A 15,875-nucleotide genomic window follows, 5' to 3' on the forward strand; every position below is an offset into this window, starting at 1 on the left:
AACGACCAAGTACCTTCGAATCAGTGTGCCGAGGGAGACGACCTTAAGGCGAAAATCAGCGTCCCGAGGGAGACGACCTTAAGGCGAAAGAAGAAATTGTACGACCCTTGTAGGAGTATAAGCCCATTAGGGGACATTAAGAATATTCCGTCGAATATTCCTTATATTTTATTTCTTATAATTTAGAAGGTTTTCTCGCTAGTATATAAGGGGGAAAAGGGACCCTGTAAAGAGGGGAGGATTATGAAAAACTTATCAATCTTAAACAAAAAGAAAACTTTGCAACTCTCTTCTCTTTACTTATTACCATTCTAGAGATTACTATATTCAGCTACGATTTACCCCTTCATCTTTGATTGATTTGTTCAAAAAAAGTTCTAACATCTTTTTGAGTCAAACAATTTGGCGCCGCCTGTGGAGATTTCTATAGCTGAAACCATAATTCTCATCTAGATTCTCGAAAGTGATAATTATTTTTCCTCAAGCTTCGTATAAACCAACAATGGCGGGAAAGAAAGCGAGGCTAAAGGCGGTAGCAGATCTCTCGAATAATCTCCTGAACTCCCTCGACGAAGCCGACAGAGAAGACATTGAAAATGCAACACCAAGCGCTACGCTGGAGGGAGATATCTCACCTCTTCCACACGGGAATCTAACGATCTTACACGAAAAGGAAACCTCAACATCCACGGCGGGGGAAGCCCCACCAGCAGTCAAGAGGCTACTAGAAGAATGGTTAACGAGTGCTTTGAGCAACATGCTCAAGAAATCCTTCCAAGGAGACGTCGAAGACGTGCCACCTACAGAAATTGCGGCTCCCGCCGATGAGCCAAGCGCTACACGAACAGGTAACACCCGCACTATTACTAATGCAGGTGACGATGCATCCATGGCCATCTTGAAGAAAATGGAAGAGATGGAAAATGAGAACAAAACACTCCGCGACCAAATGAAGGAACATCAGGAGAGGGTTGACAAAATACCGGGCGCTCCGAAGCTATTACCAAAACGCGATGTGGGTCGATTCGTCAAACAACCATACAACGAAGGGGCTGCTCCTCATCCTATTCCAAAGACCTTCAGGATGCCGCCATACTTGAAAATATATGACGGGACCACGGACCCGTAGGATCACCTAATCCATTATGTTACTGCAGTAAAGGGCAATGATCTGTCAAAGGAACTGGTACCGTCTGTGCTGTTAAAAAAGTTCGGCGAAACTTTGACAGGGGGAGCATTGACATGGTACTCCCATCTACCGGTGCGATCGATATCGACGTTCGAAGAGATAGCGGATAAGTTCGCCACCACCCATGCAGGAGCGAAGAAGGCCGAGGCTAGGGTCAATGACATCTTCGCCTTCAGGCAAATGATGAGTGAGGGACTTCGGGATTTCCTGGCCCGATTCAACAGAGTAAGGATGAGTCTACAAAAATGTGTCAAAAGGGATGGCAGTAGCAGCCTTTCAAAATGGGTTAAACAGGAACGGATCAAAGGCGACCAAAAAGCTACTCAGTAGACTCATGAAGTACCCCCTACCACATGGGAAGAAATCCACAACGCCTATTGCACCGAGGTAAGGGCAGGCGAGGATGACCTGAATGGGCCGCTTCAGCGATTGACATCAGTCCAGACCGAGACAAGGAGAGATCGATATAACGATGGGCGAAGAGATCAACCACCACCTTTCAATCGAGAAAGGCATCAGCCCTATATCCGCACATCTAACCCGCCCCCTCCACGACACGCAGACATCGTGCCGCGACACACTTCACCCTTTCGAAATGAAAGAGGTATGCCTCCACTACTATCTGCTCATAATTTTTGTGTTTCAACTTCAGAAATAGAGTACGCACTGGAGAAACTAGACACGAAGGTGCAGTGGCCGCAAAAGATGAAATCAGATTCGAGCACTAGAAGGTCAAACGTCCTCTGTGAATTCCACCAAGAAAGAGGACACAAGACCGAAGACTGCATAGGTCTACGGCAAGAAGTAGTTAGATGTTGAACCAGGGGTACCTGAAAGAACTGCTAAGAGATAAAGGAAGGGCCAACTTCGCTCGAGGGCTTGACCCATCTCAAGGACCTCCAAATCCACCATCACCAGCGCGTACCATACAAATGATTATTGGCGGCAGCGATGATACGGTAATCAACCATGTGAAGTTTACCACCACGCACAAACTCAAACGGACAGTCGCCCACGAACGGTATGATGACCTCGAAAATAGTATCATCTTTGATAAGTCAGATATCGATGGTTTGTCTTTCCCTCACTATGATGCTTTGGTTATAACTTTATGCATCGCTGACACTGATGTAAAAAGAATTATGGTGGATGACGGAAGCTGTGCATGTATTGTTCACCCGCGAGTTCTCATGCAAATGAGGCTCGAGGATAAAATAATATCGTGTTGCATAACACTAACGGGTTTTAATAATGCAGTAGAGCGGACATCCAGAGAAATAGTGCTACCTATCCTAGCAGGAGGGGTTAACCTGGAAATAACATTCCACGTCATGAACCAGGAAACGACCTACAACGCTATCATAGGGCGACTATGGATACACGTCCATGCGAGCCGTCCCCTCAAGCCTCTATCAAGTAATCAAATTTCCCATCCCATTGGGGATATTCAGCATATGAGGCGAGCCGCGCACCGCCCAAGAATGCTACCGGATCGCCCAAGATTGCACACACACCAAGCAGCTAAAAGGGGAAAATGCGGAAGCATAGCAGTCAGCCATGCCGGGCGCCAAACCTGACATACAAGTAGAGGCCATAAAAGATCCTCACATTGTAGAAGCTTGCAAAGCAACCGTAGAAGATTTTGATCCCGTCCAGTTAGATAACACCGACTGCACCAAAAAGGCTTATGTTGGACATAACCTCTCGGAGCTAGGTGAGTATCGTGAGTTTTTAGCTAACAACGTCGATTTGTTTGCTTTTCCCCACTCAGATATGCCAGGAATCCCAAGAGAGATCGCCACGCACAAACTGAATGTCGACCCACTTTATCCATCGATATGACAAATAAGGAGGAAGTTCAATACCATAATCAATGAGGTAGTCAGCGAGGAAGTTGATAAATAACTCGCCAACGGTTCCATCAGAGAATCGAAATACCCCTAATGGGTAGCCAATGTGGTCATGGTCAAGAAGAAGAACGGGAAGTGGCGATTGTGTGTCGACTTCACCGATTTAAACAAAGCATGCCCGAATGATCTTTCCCGTTACCCCACATTGACCAACTTATCGATGCAACAGCGGGACATGAACTATTGAGCTTCTTGGACGCATACTCCGACTATAACCAAATTCTAATGGCTGAAGAAGATCAAGAAAAGACCACTTTCATCACTCACCAAGGTACATACTGCTATTAGGTGATGCCATTCGGGCTGAAGAATGCAGGGGCCACGTATCAAAGGTTAGTCACCAAAATGTTCAAAGAATAACTTGGTAAGACAATGGAGGTTTACATCGACGTCATGCTAGTGAAGTCGGCAAAGAAAGAAGATTACATTTGTCATCTGAAGGAAGTCTTCAAAATATTAAGGCAGTACGGAATGAAACTGAATCCCGAAAAGTGCGCCTTCGGCGTGACCTCGAGAAAGTTCCTCGATTTCCTAGTATCATAAAGGGAAATCGAAGTCAACCCTGACCAAATCAAGGCCATCGATGCAATACCGAAAATACTAACCAGCAAAAAGCAGGTGCACAAATTAACAGGACGAATAGCCGCCGTATCAAGATTCATTTCACGATCCTCGGATAGATGCCATAAATTCTTCAATGTACTAAGGAAGGATCACGGGCTGCAATGGAATGATGAATGTATTGATGCCCTAAGAAAGCTGAAAACATATCTATCCTCGCCACCACTACTCGTCAAAGCGGACCCAGGTGAATGCCTACTTATGTATCTAGCAGTTTCCGAAGTTGCGGTAAGTACGGTTTTGGTCCGTAAAAATAAAGGTACGCAATCTCCGATTTACTATATCAGCAAAACTTTAATCGATGCCGAGACGAGGTACCCTCACCTTGAAAAACTAGCTCTGGCACTAGTTATAGCTTCACGGAAACATAGACCGTACTTCCAATGTCACCCCATAAAAGTGGTGACAACCTTCCCTCTAAGGGGTATCCTACACAAACCCGAACTATTGGGTAGACTAGCTAAGTGGGCCATAGAACTAAGCGATCACGACATAACGTACCAACCGCAAACTGCCATCAAGTCGCAAGTGCTCGCAGACTTCGTCGCTGATTTCAGCACGGAAATATTACCCGAGGTAGAACAGGAAGCACTCCGCACTTCTACGCATACCGACCTCTGGGTCCTCTACACCGATGGTGCCTCTAATGTCTCAGGATCGGGACTGGGACTCGTCCTAGAGGTCCCTATAGGCGAAGTATTTCGCTAGTTCATACGATTCCCCGAGATGACTAACAACAAGGCCGAGTATGAAGCTGCGATTGCAGGTTTGAAGTTAGCCCTCAAATATGGCGCTCGATGACTCGTCCTCCACTGCGACTCTCAACTCATGGTGAATCAGGTCACTGGGACTTTCCAAATCAAGGAGCAGAGGCTACAAAGATACCAGTCAGAAATCCACAAACTACTGCCAGAATTCGACGAATGTCGCCTCGACCACCCAGGGCGCAAAATATCAAAGCAGACGGCCTCGCTAAACTAGCTGCGGCCACCAGAAATATCAACAAAGAAAATGTGGTCACCCTCCTTCATTTCGCGATAGACCACATCGAGGTACATTCTATAAACTTAACTTGGGACTGGCGTAACCGCTTTGTAGCCTATTTGCAGGATGGAATGCTCCCGCAAGACAAAAAAAGCCAAAAAGCTCCGGGTGCAGGCAGCCTGGTACAGCCTAATAAATGGCGATCTCTACAATAGGACGTTCGGCAGCCCCTAGCCAAATGTCTTGGGCCACATCAAACAAGGCGAGTAATTGAAGAGGTACACAAAGGGCATTGCGGCGCCTACACGGCCAACCGCGCCCTCGTTCGATGCCTCATTCGCGTCGGGTACTACTGGCCCACCATGAAAAAAGAAGTCGCCGACTATATCAGGAGATGCAAACAATGTCAAAAGTACGGCCCTATGATACATCAAGCAGGGGAACTCCTTCATTCTGTCACTTCACCATGGTTGTTCATAAAGTGGGGAATGGACATAGTTGGCCCCCTCCCAGCAGGACGAGGTAAGGTACACATCCTCATGGTTTTAACTGACTACTTATCTAAATGGGTGGAAGTAGGTGCATACACCCAGATACGTGAGTAGGAGGTCATCGCCTTCATATGGAAAAATGTTATATGTTGTTTTGGCATCCCCAAAGAGATCAACTGCGACAATGGACCTCAATTCGCGAAAAAAGAACGACTGAGTTTTTCGAAAAGTGGCACATCAAATAAATACTCTCTACGCCATACCACCCTATCGCTAATGGTCAAGCCGAATCCTCCAATAAAGTAATATTGAACATATTGAAAAAGAAGCTTGAGGAAGCTAAAGGGCTATGGCCTGAACTACTACCTGAAGTATTGTGGGCATACCGCACTACACCAAAAACCAGCACCAGAGAAATGCCATATTCACTGGTCTACGGGATCGACGCAGTTATACTCGTCGAGGTCGGGGAGCCCAGTTTGAGATACTCCAACGAGAGCAGAACAAGCAACGACGAAAGTAGGCTACAAGATCTGGATGAAGTTGAAGAACGAAGGGATATGCCCACATAAAATGGGTAGCCCAGAAGCAGCAAGTAGAAAGATACTACAACAAGAGGACCAATGTGCGACCACTCAAAGTTGGCGACTACGTCCTCAAAGCCAAAACACAAGCATCAAAAGACCCTTATGAGGGAAAATTGGAAATGAACTGGGACGGACCATACAAAATCGTAGCAGCAGCAAACAAATGAGCGTTCCAGCTAGAAACAATGGAGGGAAAACTACTCCAAAACAATTAGAACGTCGCCTATCTCAAGTATTTCCACTTTTAAAAGAAGGCGTCACCTAAGTCATACTCTTTTTCCCTCACCCGGGTTTTGTCCCAATCGAGTTTTCCCTGGGAGGTTTTTAACGAGGCGTCAAAGGGGATGCCTTAAGGAGAAACATGTTGTTATTTACCTCGACCCATCGATATGGCCTCCGGATCGAAGTAATGAAGGGACTGCATATAGATAATCGAATCTCCACTGTACGTACAAAATCAAATTTCCATTGTACTTACAGAATCAAATCTCCATTGTATGTACAAAAATAGAGCTCCACTAGTCGACATGTGATGACTTCCTACGGGAATACGATCAAATTGACGAAAGTACAAGTTTGACCTCGTTCGAACTACGACGTGATTCTACTTCGACTACAGTTCGAAGCAACATTCCAATGGCCAAGGCCATCGACGAAAGTATAAGTTCGACCTCGTTCGAACTACGACGGGATTCTACTTCGACGACAGTCCGAAGAAATATCCCAAATGACCAAGGCCATCGACAAATGTATAAGTTCGACCTCGTTCGAACTACGACGGGATTCTACTTCGACGACAGTCCGAAGAAATATCCCAAATGACCAAGGCCATCGACAAATGTATAAGTTCGACCTCGTTCGAACTACGACGGGATTCTACTTTGACGACAGTCCGAAGCAACATCCCAATGGCCAAGGCCATCGATGAAAGTATAAGTTTGACCTCATTCAAACTGCGACGGGATTCTACTTCGACGACAGATCGAAGCAACATCCCAATGACCAAGGCCATCGACGAAAGCATAAGTTCGACCTCGTTCAAACTACAACGGGATTCTACTTCTACGACAGTCCGAAGCAACATCCCATTGGCCAAGGCCATCGACGAAAGTATAAGTTCGACCTCGTTCGAACTATGACGATATTCTACTTCGATGACAGTTTGAAGCAACATCCCAATGTCCAAGGCCATCGACGAAAGTATAAGTTCGACCTCGTTCGAACTACGACGGGATTCTACTTCGACGACAGTCCGAAGCAACATCCCAATGGCCAAGGCCATCGACGAAAGTACAAGTTCGACCTCGTTCGAACTACGACGGGATTCTACTGCGACGACAGTCCGAAACAACATCCCAATGGACAAGGCCATCAACGAAAGTATAAGTTCAACCTCGTTCGAACTACGACGGAACATCCCAATGGCCAAGGCCATCGATGAAAGTATAAGTTCGACCTCGTTCGAACTACGACGGGATTCTACTTTGATGACAGTCCGAAGCAACATCCCAATGGCCAAGGCCATCGACGAAAGTACAAGTTCGACCTCGTTCGAACTACGACGGGATTCTACTGCGACGACAGTCCGAAACAACATCCCAATGGACAAGGCCATCAACGAAAGTATAAGTTCAACCTCGTTCGAACTACGACGGGATTCTACTTCGATGATAGTTCGACGCAACGTCCCAATGGCCAAGGCCATCGACGAAAACGTAAGTTCGATCTCATTCGAACTACGACAAGATTCTACTTCGACGACAGGTCGAAACAACATCCCAATAGCCAAGGGCGTCAACGATATCATTCGTATGGTAAATGCAAGAAATAAACAAGCTGACAAAAGCAAGTTTTACATTATGGCAAAATATTATTTATAGTTGCCCCTACAAACGGGCCCAAGTACAACCCGTGCAAAAATCCCTAAACAAAAGCAAATGCAAACTAAGACTACGAGCGTCTTCATACCACGAATCTGAAGTAAGGTGATTTGCATCATCAAAGTTGATACCACCCCCGTCAGGTGTAAGGGGGTCGTACCCACATGATTCATGAGCTGCACGAGCTTCGGCGTGCACAGCCTAAACCTCTGCCTCAGTAGCCTTTCCCTCGGCATGAAAAGCCTTATACACATCAAGCCGAGCCTCTGCGTGGACCCATAACTCATATAAACAACGGGGCACAACCGGATCGGCTGAGGCACGAGACGTAGAAGGCTGAGAACGTCGACTCACATCCTCCGCCCTCAGCAAGGCCATCTGTCCGTTTAGTGCGGTCAGCTCCACTTCTAGCTCTTTGACACGCCCTTCGAGCCCTACAACCCGACGACCAGAGGCTTCCTTCTCCCCAGTCAACTCGAGCTCATCCTCATTCACCTTAAGGGAGGCCTCCAACTCACTATTACGGGCGACAACCTTAATGAGCTCCTCATCCATATCCCTCAACTCCTCTATTTTGCGCTCCAACTGGTCCTCTCGCTGCTTGAGCCCCTCACGAAACACTTGAAACTCAAGGTCTTGATGATAAATGTCGGACATCGCCCGATGCTTAGCACGATATTGCATATATTTGGACAATATCTTCTTATAAAGGCCCGTCCTTTTTCTCTCTCGACGCTCTCTCTCGATCTCCAAGACGAGGGTCTAAAAAAAGGGAAGGGCAGAAGTTAGAAACAAAATACAGAACGATGATTACCGCATCAATCCAACAACAAAAAGAGAAGGAAAGGCACCTACCTACAAGGACATACCAGCAACCTTCTAAGATAACTTCATATCGCTCATCGCCCCAAGCATCTTGCTTTAAGGAGCGGCACATAGATGAGCTAGGGCCGACGCCACCTACTCACTATTCAGCAGCAAGTTGTAGTTCCCCGGAACGACCACTTGACTGTCGGATCCGTCCATACTAACCTCCACATGGGTATGGCGACCCACAAATTCATTAACATCCTCTAGGTCAATGTCCGAACCCGAGCTGCCACCCTCCACATGACGCCCTCCAATGTTAGACGATGCAACACCCTCAATAGAGTGCACCAAACCAGCTCCTGGGCTAACTCCTTCCACTTGGGGAGATCTTCCCGACAAAATGGCATCGGCCATGAATACGGGCACAGGGATGTCCGGGACGTCCTGCTTCCATTAGCGTCCGTAGCCATGCCCTTTCCCAGCTCCAGCCTCTTCCTTTTCCTTGACAACGGCTCGTCCATATTGGAAGATTCATCCAAAGGATGTGAGGCTGGAACCGAAGAAGCCTCTTCCCTCGCGGCCACAACTCGAGACGGATCTCCCAATTGAATAGGTTGAGGACGACCCCCCCGAACAGACTCGCTCAAGACAAACTGCGTATCTGTAGTAGCAACGGCTTGTCTAAAGGCGGGGACTAGCGCCCTCCGCCTGGAAGCTCCTCGACCTGTCATCACAAAGGGTTGTACCATTAAGCAAGGTCTCATGGCCAACGAAGTACTAAGTAAGACATTTACCAAAGGAAACCTTAGGGCCATAATGTTGTACAAAGGCGGGCCAAGTTCGAGTTTCTGCTGCATGAGGCAACAGGCGGGCTACCCAGTCCTTGATACCCGCAATGGGGCAAGGCGGACGACCCATAGCTATAAAACGGCAAGCGAATAAACTTTACAGTGAATACAGAAGAGAGGGGAACATAACGAATAACGGTACTTACGAGTCCCGTTCCACTACTCTAGGAATCTGGCGGAGTCAGAAATGACGTGCTCAGTCTTGACAAAGAAGTACTTGTGCCAAAACTTGCGGCTCGCCCGGTCATCCGTTCCAACTACTAGCCCTTTCGTACCACGAAGCCTCAAATGAACCATGGTATCCCTGAGGAAGCCAGGCGTGAACAAGTGAAAAAGGTGGTGGACAGAAACGCTACACTTCGCCAACTTTGTATACTTAGTCAATAGCAGAAGCACCTTGAGCGTGTATGGCGAAAGTTGTGCTGGGCAAACTTGGTAAAATTTACAGAATTCTTCCGCTAAGGGGAAGAGAGGAAGGGTGTAGCCGATCATAAAAAGGTACTCATAGAAAGCACAGTACCCAGGTCTGTGGACGTCTACGTAATCCCTCCCCGCTGGAACCATTTCTATATGAGCAGGAATGCCATACTTTATACGAAGGGCATCAATATGGACCTGCTCCGTCTTAGAAAAGATGGGGTTCGGGGTAGGAGGTGAATCTTTGTGGAAGTCACTCCGGGATAAGGGGTGCCTCGGTAGTAGCTCCTCCACCATAGGAGGGCTGTCACTCTCTTCTACCATCGCATCCCCGCTGTCAGAAGGAGGTACCGTTGATGATGGGGTGGATTTAGGAACCTCTTCGTGGGAACAACGAGACCTCGACATAATATCATTTGAAGGAGTATCAACACAAAAAGAGGAAGGAAGAAGAAGCTTTAGATGGTGAATAAAAGAAGAACAGAAGGATAAGAGAGCAAGTGAGAGGGAACGAAAGAGGTCTTCAAGAAAGAAATGGCTAAAGTTTTTCAAAAAATCAAATCATTCACTTATTTATAGGGTTGGGAGGCGCCAGAATCGAGGCGACTTGGCCTTAAAGCAGCGCAAGAATCGAAGCACCAAGCCGTTAGTCCCCACATCGAAAACCTGCGTAATGATGACACATGTAAAGCTGACATCACTTCCCCGAGAAGTGTATCACACGATGTTTTGCCAAACATGATGATCAACTCCCATTGGCCACGTCATAACGTTCCCACAGGTCAAATTTCTCCAAAAGAATGCACAAAGTCCGCTCGTCGAGGACGCATCTGGCCGCGACCCCGACAAGCGGAGGGACTAATTGTATGGGTCCAAATTTGACCAACCTCAACCTATGATGAGTACGACAAACGACCAAGTACCTTCTAATCAGCGTCCCGAGGGAGACGACTTTAAGGCGAAAGAAGAAATTGTACGACCCTATAGGAGTGTAAGCCCATTAGGGGACATTAAGAATATTCTGTCGAATATTTCTTATATTTTATTTCTTACAATTCAGAAGGTTTTCTCGCTAGTATATAAGGGGGGAAAGGGACCTTGTAAAAAGGGGAAGATTATGAAAAACTTATCAATCTTGAACAAAAAAGAAAACTTTGCAACTCTCTTCTCTTTACTTATTACCATTCTAGAGATTACTATATTCAGTTGCTATTTACCCCTTCATCTTTGATTGATTTGTACAAAAAAGATTCTAACATCTTTTGAGTCAAACACATATTCCAAAATTTAGACTTAATTTAACTAGTACGTTGTCGAATTAGTTTTAGTTAAGGTGTTATTACGATCGGTATATAATTAAGCGATTGCTTATCATTTTCCAACTATTATACTCACAATTCCATCTGTTCTTTTTAGGTTTCCAACTATATAAACTGTTGTTATGAGTATTTTAACAGAAAATATGTTTCTAATTAGGGTTAGAATGTTCTAATTATTTGTGATATCATATGGACGGATAAATTGTTAAAGTTATAACTTATAAATGGTTTACATTACGTCAAGATATTAAACCAGGAATAGATAAGTTTAACATAGTAATCCTTATCTATATAGTGTTTAGTTTTTTAACCTTATTTTAGCTTAAAAAAGGGTGAATGAGAAATGAAGGAAAAATAAAATATTTGAGTTTCCCTCCTTAACATTGTCCCATATTGGAAGAGGAAAAGACTAGGTATATATACAATTGCTCTTCTTCTAACTCTTAAAGAAGAAGGCAAGCCTTGTGCCGTCGTCGCTCGTCTTCGGATTCGGCTTCGACGGATTTGGTCAATATTTACTATTTGTTAATAGTAATTATTAACGTAATATTATTAAATATCCATTTTTTGTAACGGAAAAATAATTTCCTCTGCGTTTGAATTCCCTGTGAATTCACTGGGCTCAGATTAAATTCTGTTTCTTTTACGTTTCTTTTTATACGTTATTTTATCTTCTCCAGAATTATTTACAAATGCAATTTACTAACAAACTTAAGGAACTTAATTATTTTCTGTATTTGTGTTATACTCACTGTTCTAGAGATTAAAAACTTTGTGGTTTTCTACTCCCGTTTTGGAGATTAAAGCCTTCATGGCAATTTTCTACTCCATTGGAGATTAAAATCTACATAATTTTCTACTCCAGGTTTATTCGGTTTGAAGATATAAAAACTTCGCCATTTATTAAACGTTTGTGTATGTGTCATTCTTTTACAGAAATGACGAATGACGACGGGAACCAGACTATTCCTATGGTGACTGCCAATGCATCGACAAGCCGAATAATACCGGCGTTGGCACCGGCAGAAAAACCCAAAAAAATTTCGAGATTGATTTCAAGCGATGGCAGCAATAGATGTTCTTCTACTTGACGACTTTCAGTCTACAGAAGATGTTCATGTTATGCTCGACGAAACTCCAGACAATGAATGCTTTCTCGTAACTGAGCCGTGAAAGCATTCTAATTTTCTATGCAAGAATTACATTCTTAGCGGACTAGAGGACTATTTGTATAATGTCTATAGTAATGTGGAGACGTCAAAAGAACTGTGGATTGCGCTTGAAAGGAAATACAAAATTGAAGATGTCGGGTTGAAGAAATTTATTGCCGCTAAATTTTTGGACTACACAATGGTAGATAGCAAGTCTGTTATTACCCAAGTCCAGGAATTAAAAGTCATTGATGAAGCGTTCCAAGTTGCAGTGATGATTGAGAAATTGTCTCCTTTGTGGAAGGACTTCAAAAACTACTTAAAACACAAACGCAAAGAGATGTCGCTTGAAAATCTCATTGTTCGGTTGAGAATCGAAGAGGACAATAAAGCTGCTAGAAAAAAAGGCCGTGAAAACTCAACAATAATGGGAGCAAACATTGTTGAGGATACTCCTCAAAATAATAGAAAGAGGAAGAAGACTTCTGGACCGAAAAGCAACCAAAGAAAGAAGCGGTTCAACGGAAACTGCTACAACTGTGGGAAAGCTGGACACAAATCTGCAGATTGTCGTGCTCCAAAGAAAGACAAGAAGAAGGGTCAAGCAAACATGGTTGAAAAGCACGAAGCTGTTGATGACTTGTGTGTTATGCTTTCTAAATGCAACCTGGTAGGAAATCATAAGGAGTGATGGATTGATTCGGGAGCCACTCGCTATGTTTGTGCTGTTAGAGAAGCGTTTGCTACATATGCTCCCATTGGACCAGAAGAGACGCTTTCTATGAAAAATTCTGCAACGACCAAAATTGAAGGATGTGGCATGATATTTCTGAAAATGACTTCTGGCAAGGTGGTGACTTTGAACAACGTCCTTCATGTTCTAGATATTAGGAAGAACTTAGTCTCTGCTGGACTTCTTGTTAAGAACGGGTTTAAGTGTGTTTTTGTATATGATAAGGTTGTAATAAGTAAGAATGAGATGTTTGTAGGAAAATGTTACCTCACTGAGGGCTTTTTCAAACTGAATGTAATGGTCGTTAAGAATAATAAAACTTCAACTTCTTCTTACTTATTTCAGTCAAATGATTTATGGCATATACGTTTGGGACATGTCAATTATAAAACCTTTCGGAGAATGATTAATTTGGTAGTATTGCCTAAGTTGAATGCGACAAATCAAAATGTCAAATGTGTGTGGAATCTCAGTATGTTAAATATCCTTATAAGTCAGTTGAAAGGAATTCAAATTCTTTAGACTTAATTCACACAGATATTTGCGACATGAAGTCAATACCATCTCGCGGTGGAAAGAAGTATTTCATAACTTTTATTGACAATAATACTCGATATTGCTATATTTACTTACTTAATATTAAAGATGAAGCAATAAACACATTCAAGCAATACAAAAATGAAGTTGAAACGCAACTTAACAAGAAAATCAAAATGATAAGAAGTGATAGGGGTGGTGAATATAAATCTCCTTTTGAAGAAATATGTTTAGAATATGGAATTATTTATCAAACAATAGCCCCTTACACGCCCCAATCCAATAAGATTACGGAAAGAAAGAATCGTTCATTAAAGGAGATGATGAACCCATTGTTGATAAGTTCTGGTTTGCCACAAAACTTGGAGGAGGGGGGAAGCCATTCTTACGGCTAACCGCATACTAAATCGAGTACCCCATAGCAAAACGCAATCGATTCCATATGAAAAATAAAAATGAAGGAAGCCCAACTTGAATTATTTCAAAGTGTGGGGGTGTTTGGAAAAAGTACAAGTTCCTAAACCCAAAAGGGTAAAAGTAGGACCGAAAACCGTTGATTGTGGTTTCATAGGATATGTGACCAATAGAAAAGCATATCGATTTCTGGTTCATAAATCAGAAAATCCCGATATTCATAATAATACGGTTATAGAATCAGATAATGTTGAGCTATTTGAAAATATATATCCGTATAGTCGATTGGTGAAGGATCTAAACGACCTCGGGAAGAAACAAAAGAAAGTACATTTAATCAGGAGGATCCAAGACATAGTAAATGTCAAAGAACGTCTACTTCATTTGGACCAGATTTTGTGACTTTCTTATTGGGAAATGAGCCTCGAACATTTAAAGAATCTATGTCTTTTTCGAAATCATTATTTTGAAAAGAGGCAGTCAATAGCGAAATAGAATCCACATTGAACAACTATACATGGGAATTGGTTGATCTTCCTCCTAGAAATAAACCGTTGGCTTCTAAATGGATTTTTAAGAGGAAAATGAAAGATGATGGCACTATTGATAAATATAAGGCAAGACTTGTGGTCAAAGGGTATAGACAACGAGAAACTTTTGACTATTTTATACATACTCTCCAGTTACAAGAATTACGTCCATACGAATGTTAGTAGCATTAGTTGCAGTTTATGGTCTTGAAATTCATCAAAAGGACGTTAAGACGGCCTTCTTAGATGGAGATTTGGAGGAAGAAATCTACATGAAACAACCTGAAGGGTTTGTGGTTCCAGGTAAAGAAAAGAAGGTATGTAGACTTGTTAAGTCCCTTTACGGACTAAAACAAGCACTTAAACAATGGCATGCAAAATTTGACCAAACAATGTTGTCAAATGGTTTTAAGATAAACGAATGTGATGAATGTGTATACATTAAAAATGTTCCAAATCACGTAGTCATTGTTTGCTTATATGTGGATGATATGCTGATAATGAGTAATGACATTACCAACATAAATGCGACTAAGCGTATGCGAACTAGCAAGTTTGATATGAAGGACTTGGGAGTTGCTGATTTAATTCTGGGTATTAAGATCTATAAGAATCCTCAAGGTCTGACATTGTCACAATCTCATTATATTAAGATATTACTTGAAAAATTCAAGCACTTAGATTTTAAAGTTGCAAAGACTCCAATTGACGTGAATCTTGCACTAGCAAAGAACAAAGGCCAAAGCATATCACAATTCGATTATGCTCGTATGTTGGGATGTTTAATGTATATCATGAACTATATATGACCAGATATAGTTTGTGCTATAAGTAAATTGAGTCGATACACGAGTAATCCAGGTCAATCTCATTGGATGGCAATGAAACGAGTTTTAGGATATTTAAAACACACCCACGACTTTGCTTTGCACTACAGTAAATATCCTGCGGTGATTGAGGGATAGTGTGATACAAAATTTTCACCGGTTCAATTGATTCTAAGTCCATAAGTGGATATGTATTCACTATTGGTGGAGGAGCAGTATCTTGGAAGTCGTCCAAACAAACTTGTATTGCTCGCTCTATAATGGAGGCTAAGTTCATAGCCTTAGATAAAGCCTGTGAAGAAGCTAAATGACTCCGGAATTTCTTGAAAAATATTCCATTTTGGCCCAAACAGTTGGTACCAATATGCATACATTGCGATAGTCAAGCAACAATTGGAATGGCTGAGAGTGTTATGTATAATGGTAAATCTCGTCATATACGACGAAGACATAAAACCGTTAGGCAATTACTCTCTAAAGGAATTATCACGATTGACTACGTAAAGTCAAGTGATAATATGTCGGATCCACCTACAAAAGGCTTAACTAGAGAGGTAGTTGAGAAATCATCGAGGGGAATGAGACTATGGTCGAGGACAAGTCATTGTGGTAGTAACTCTACCTAGA

This window comes from Nicotiana tabacum, chromosome 7 (genome assembly GCF_000715075.1).
Source record: "Nicotiana tabacum cultivar K326 chromosome 7, ASM71507v2, whole genome shotgun sequence".
NCBI lineage: Eukaryota > Viridiplantae > Streptophyta > Magnoliopsida > Solanales > Solanaceae > Nicotiana > Nicotiana tabacum.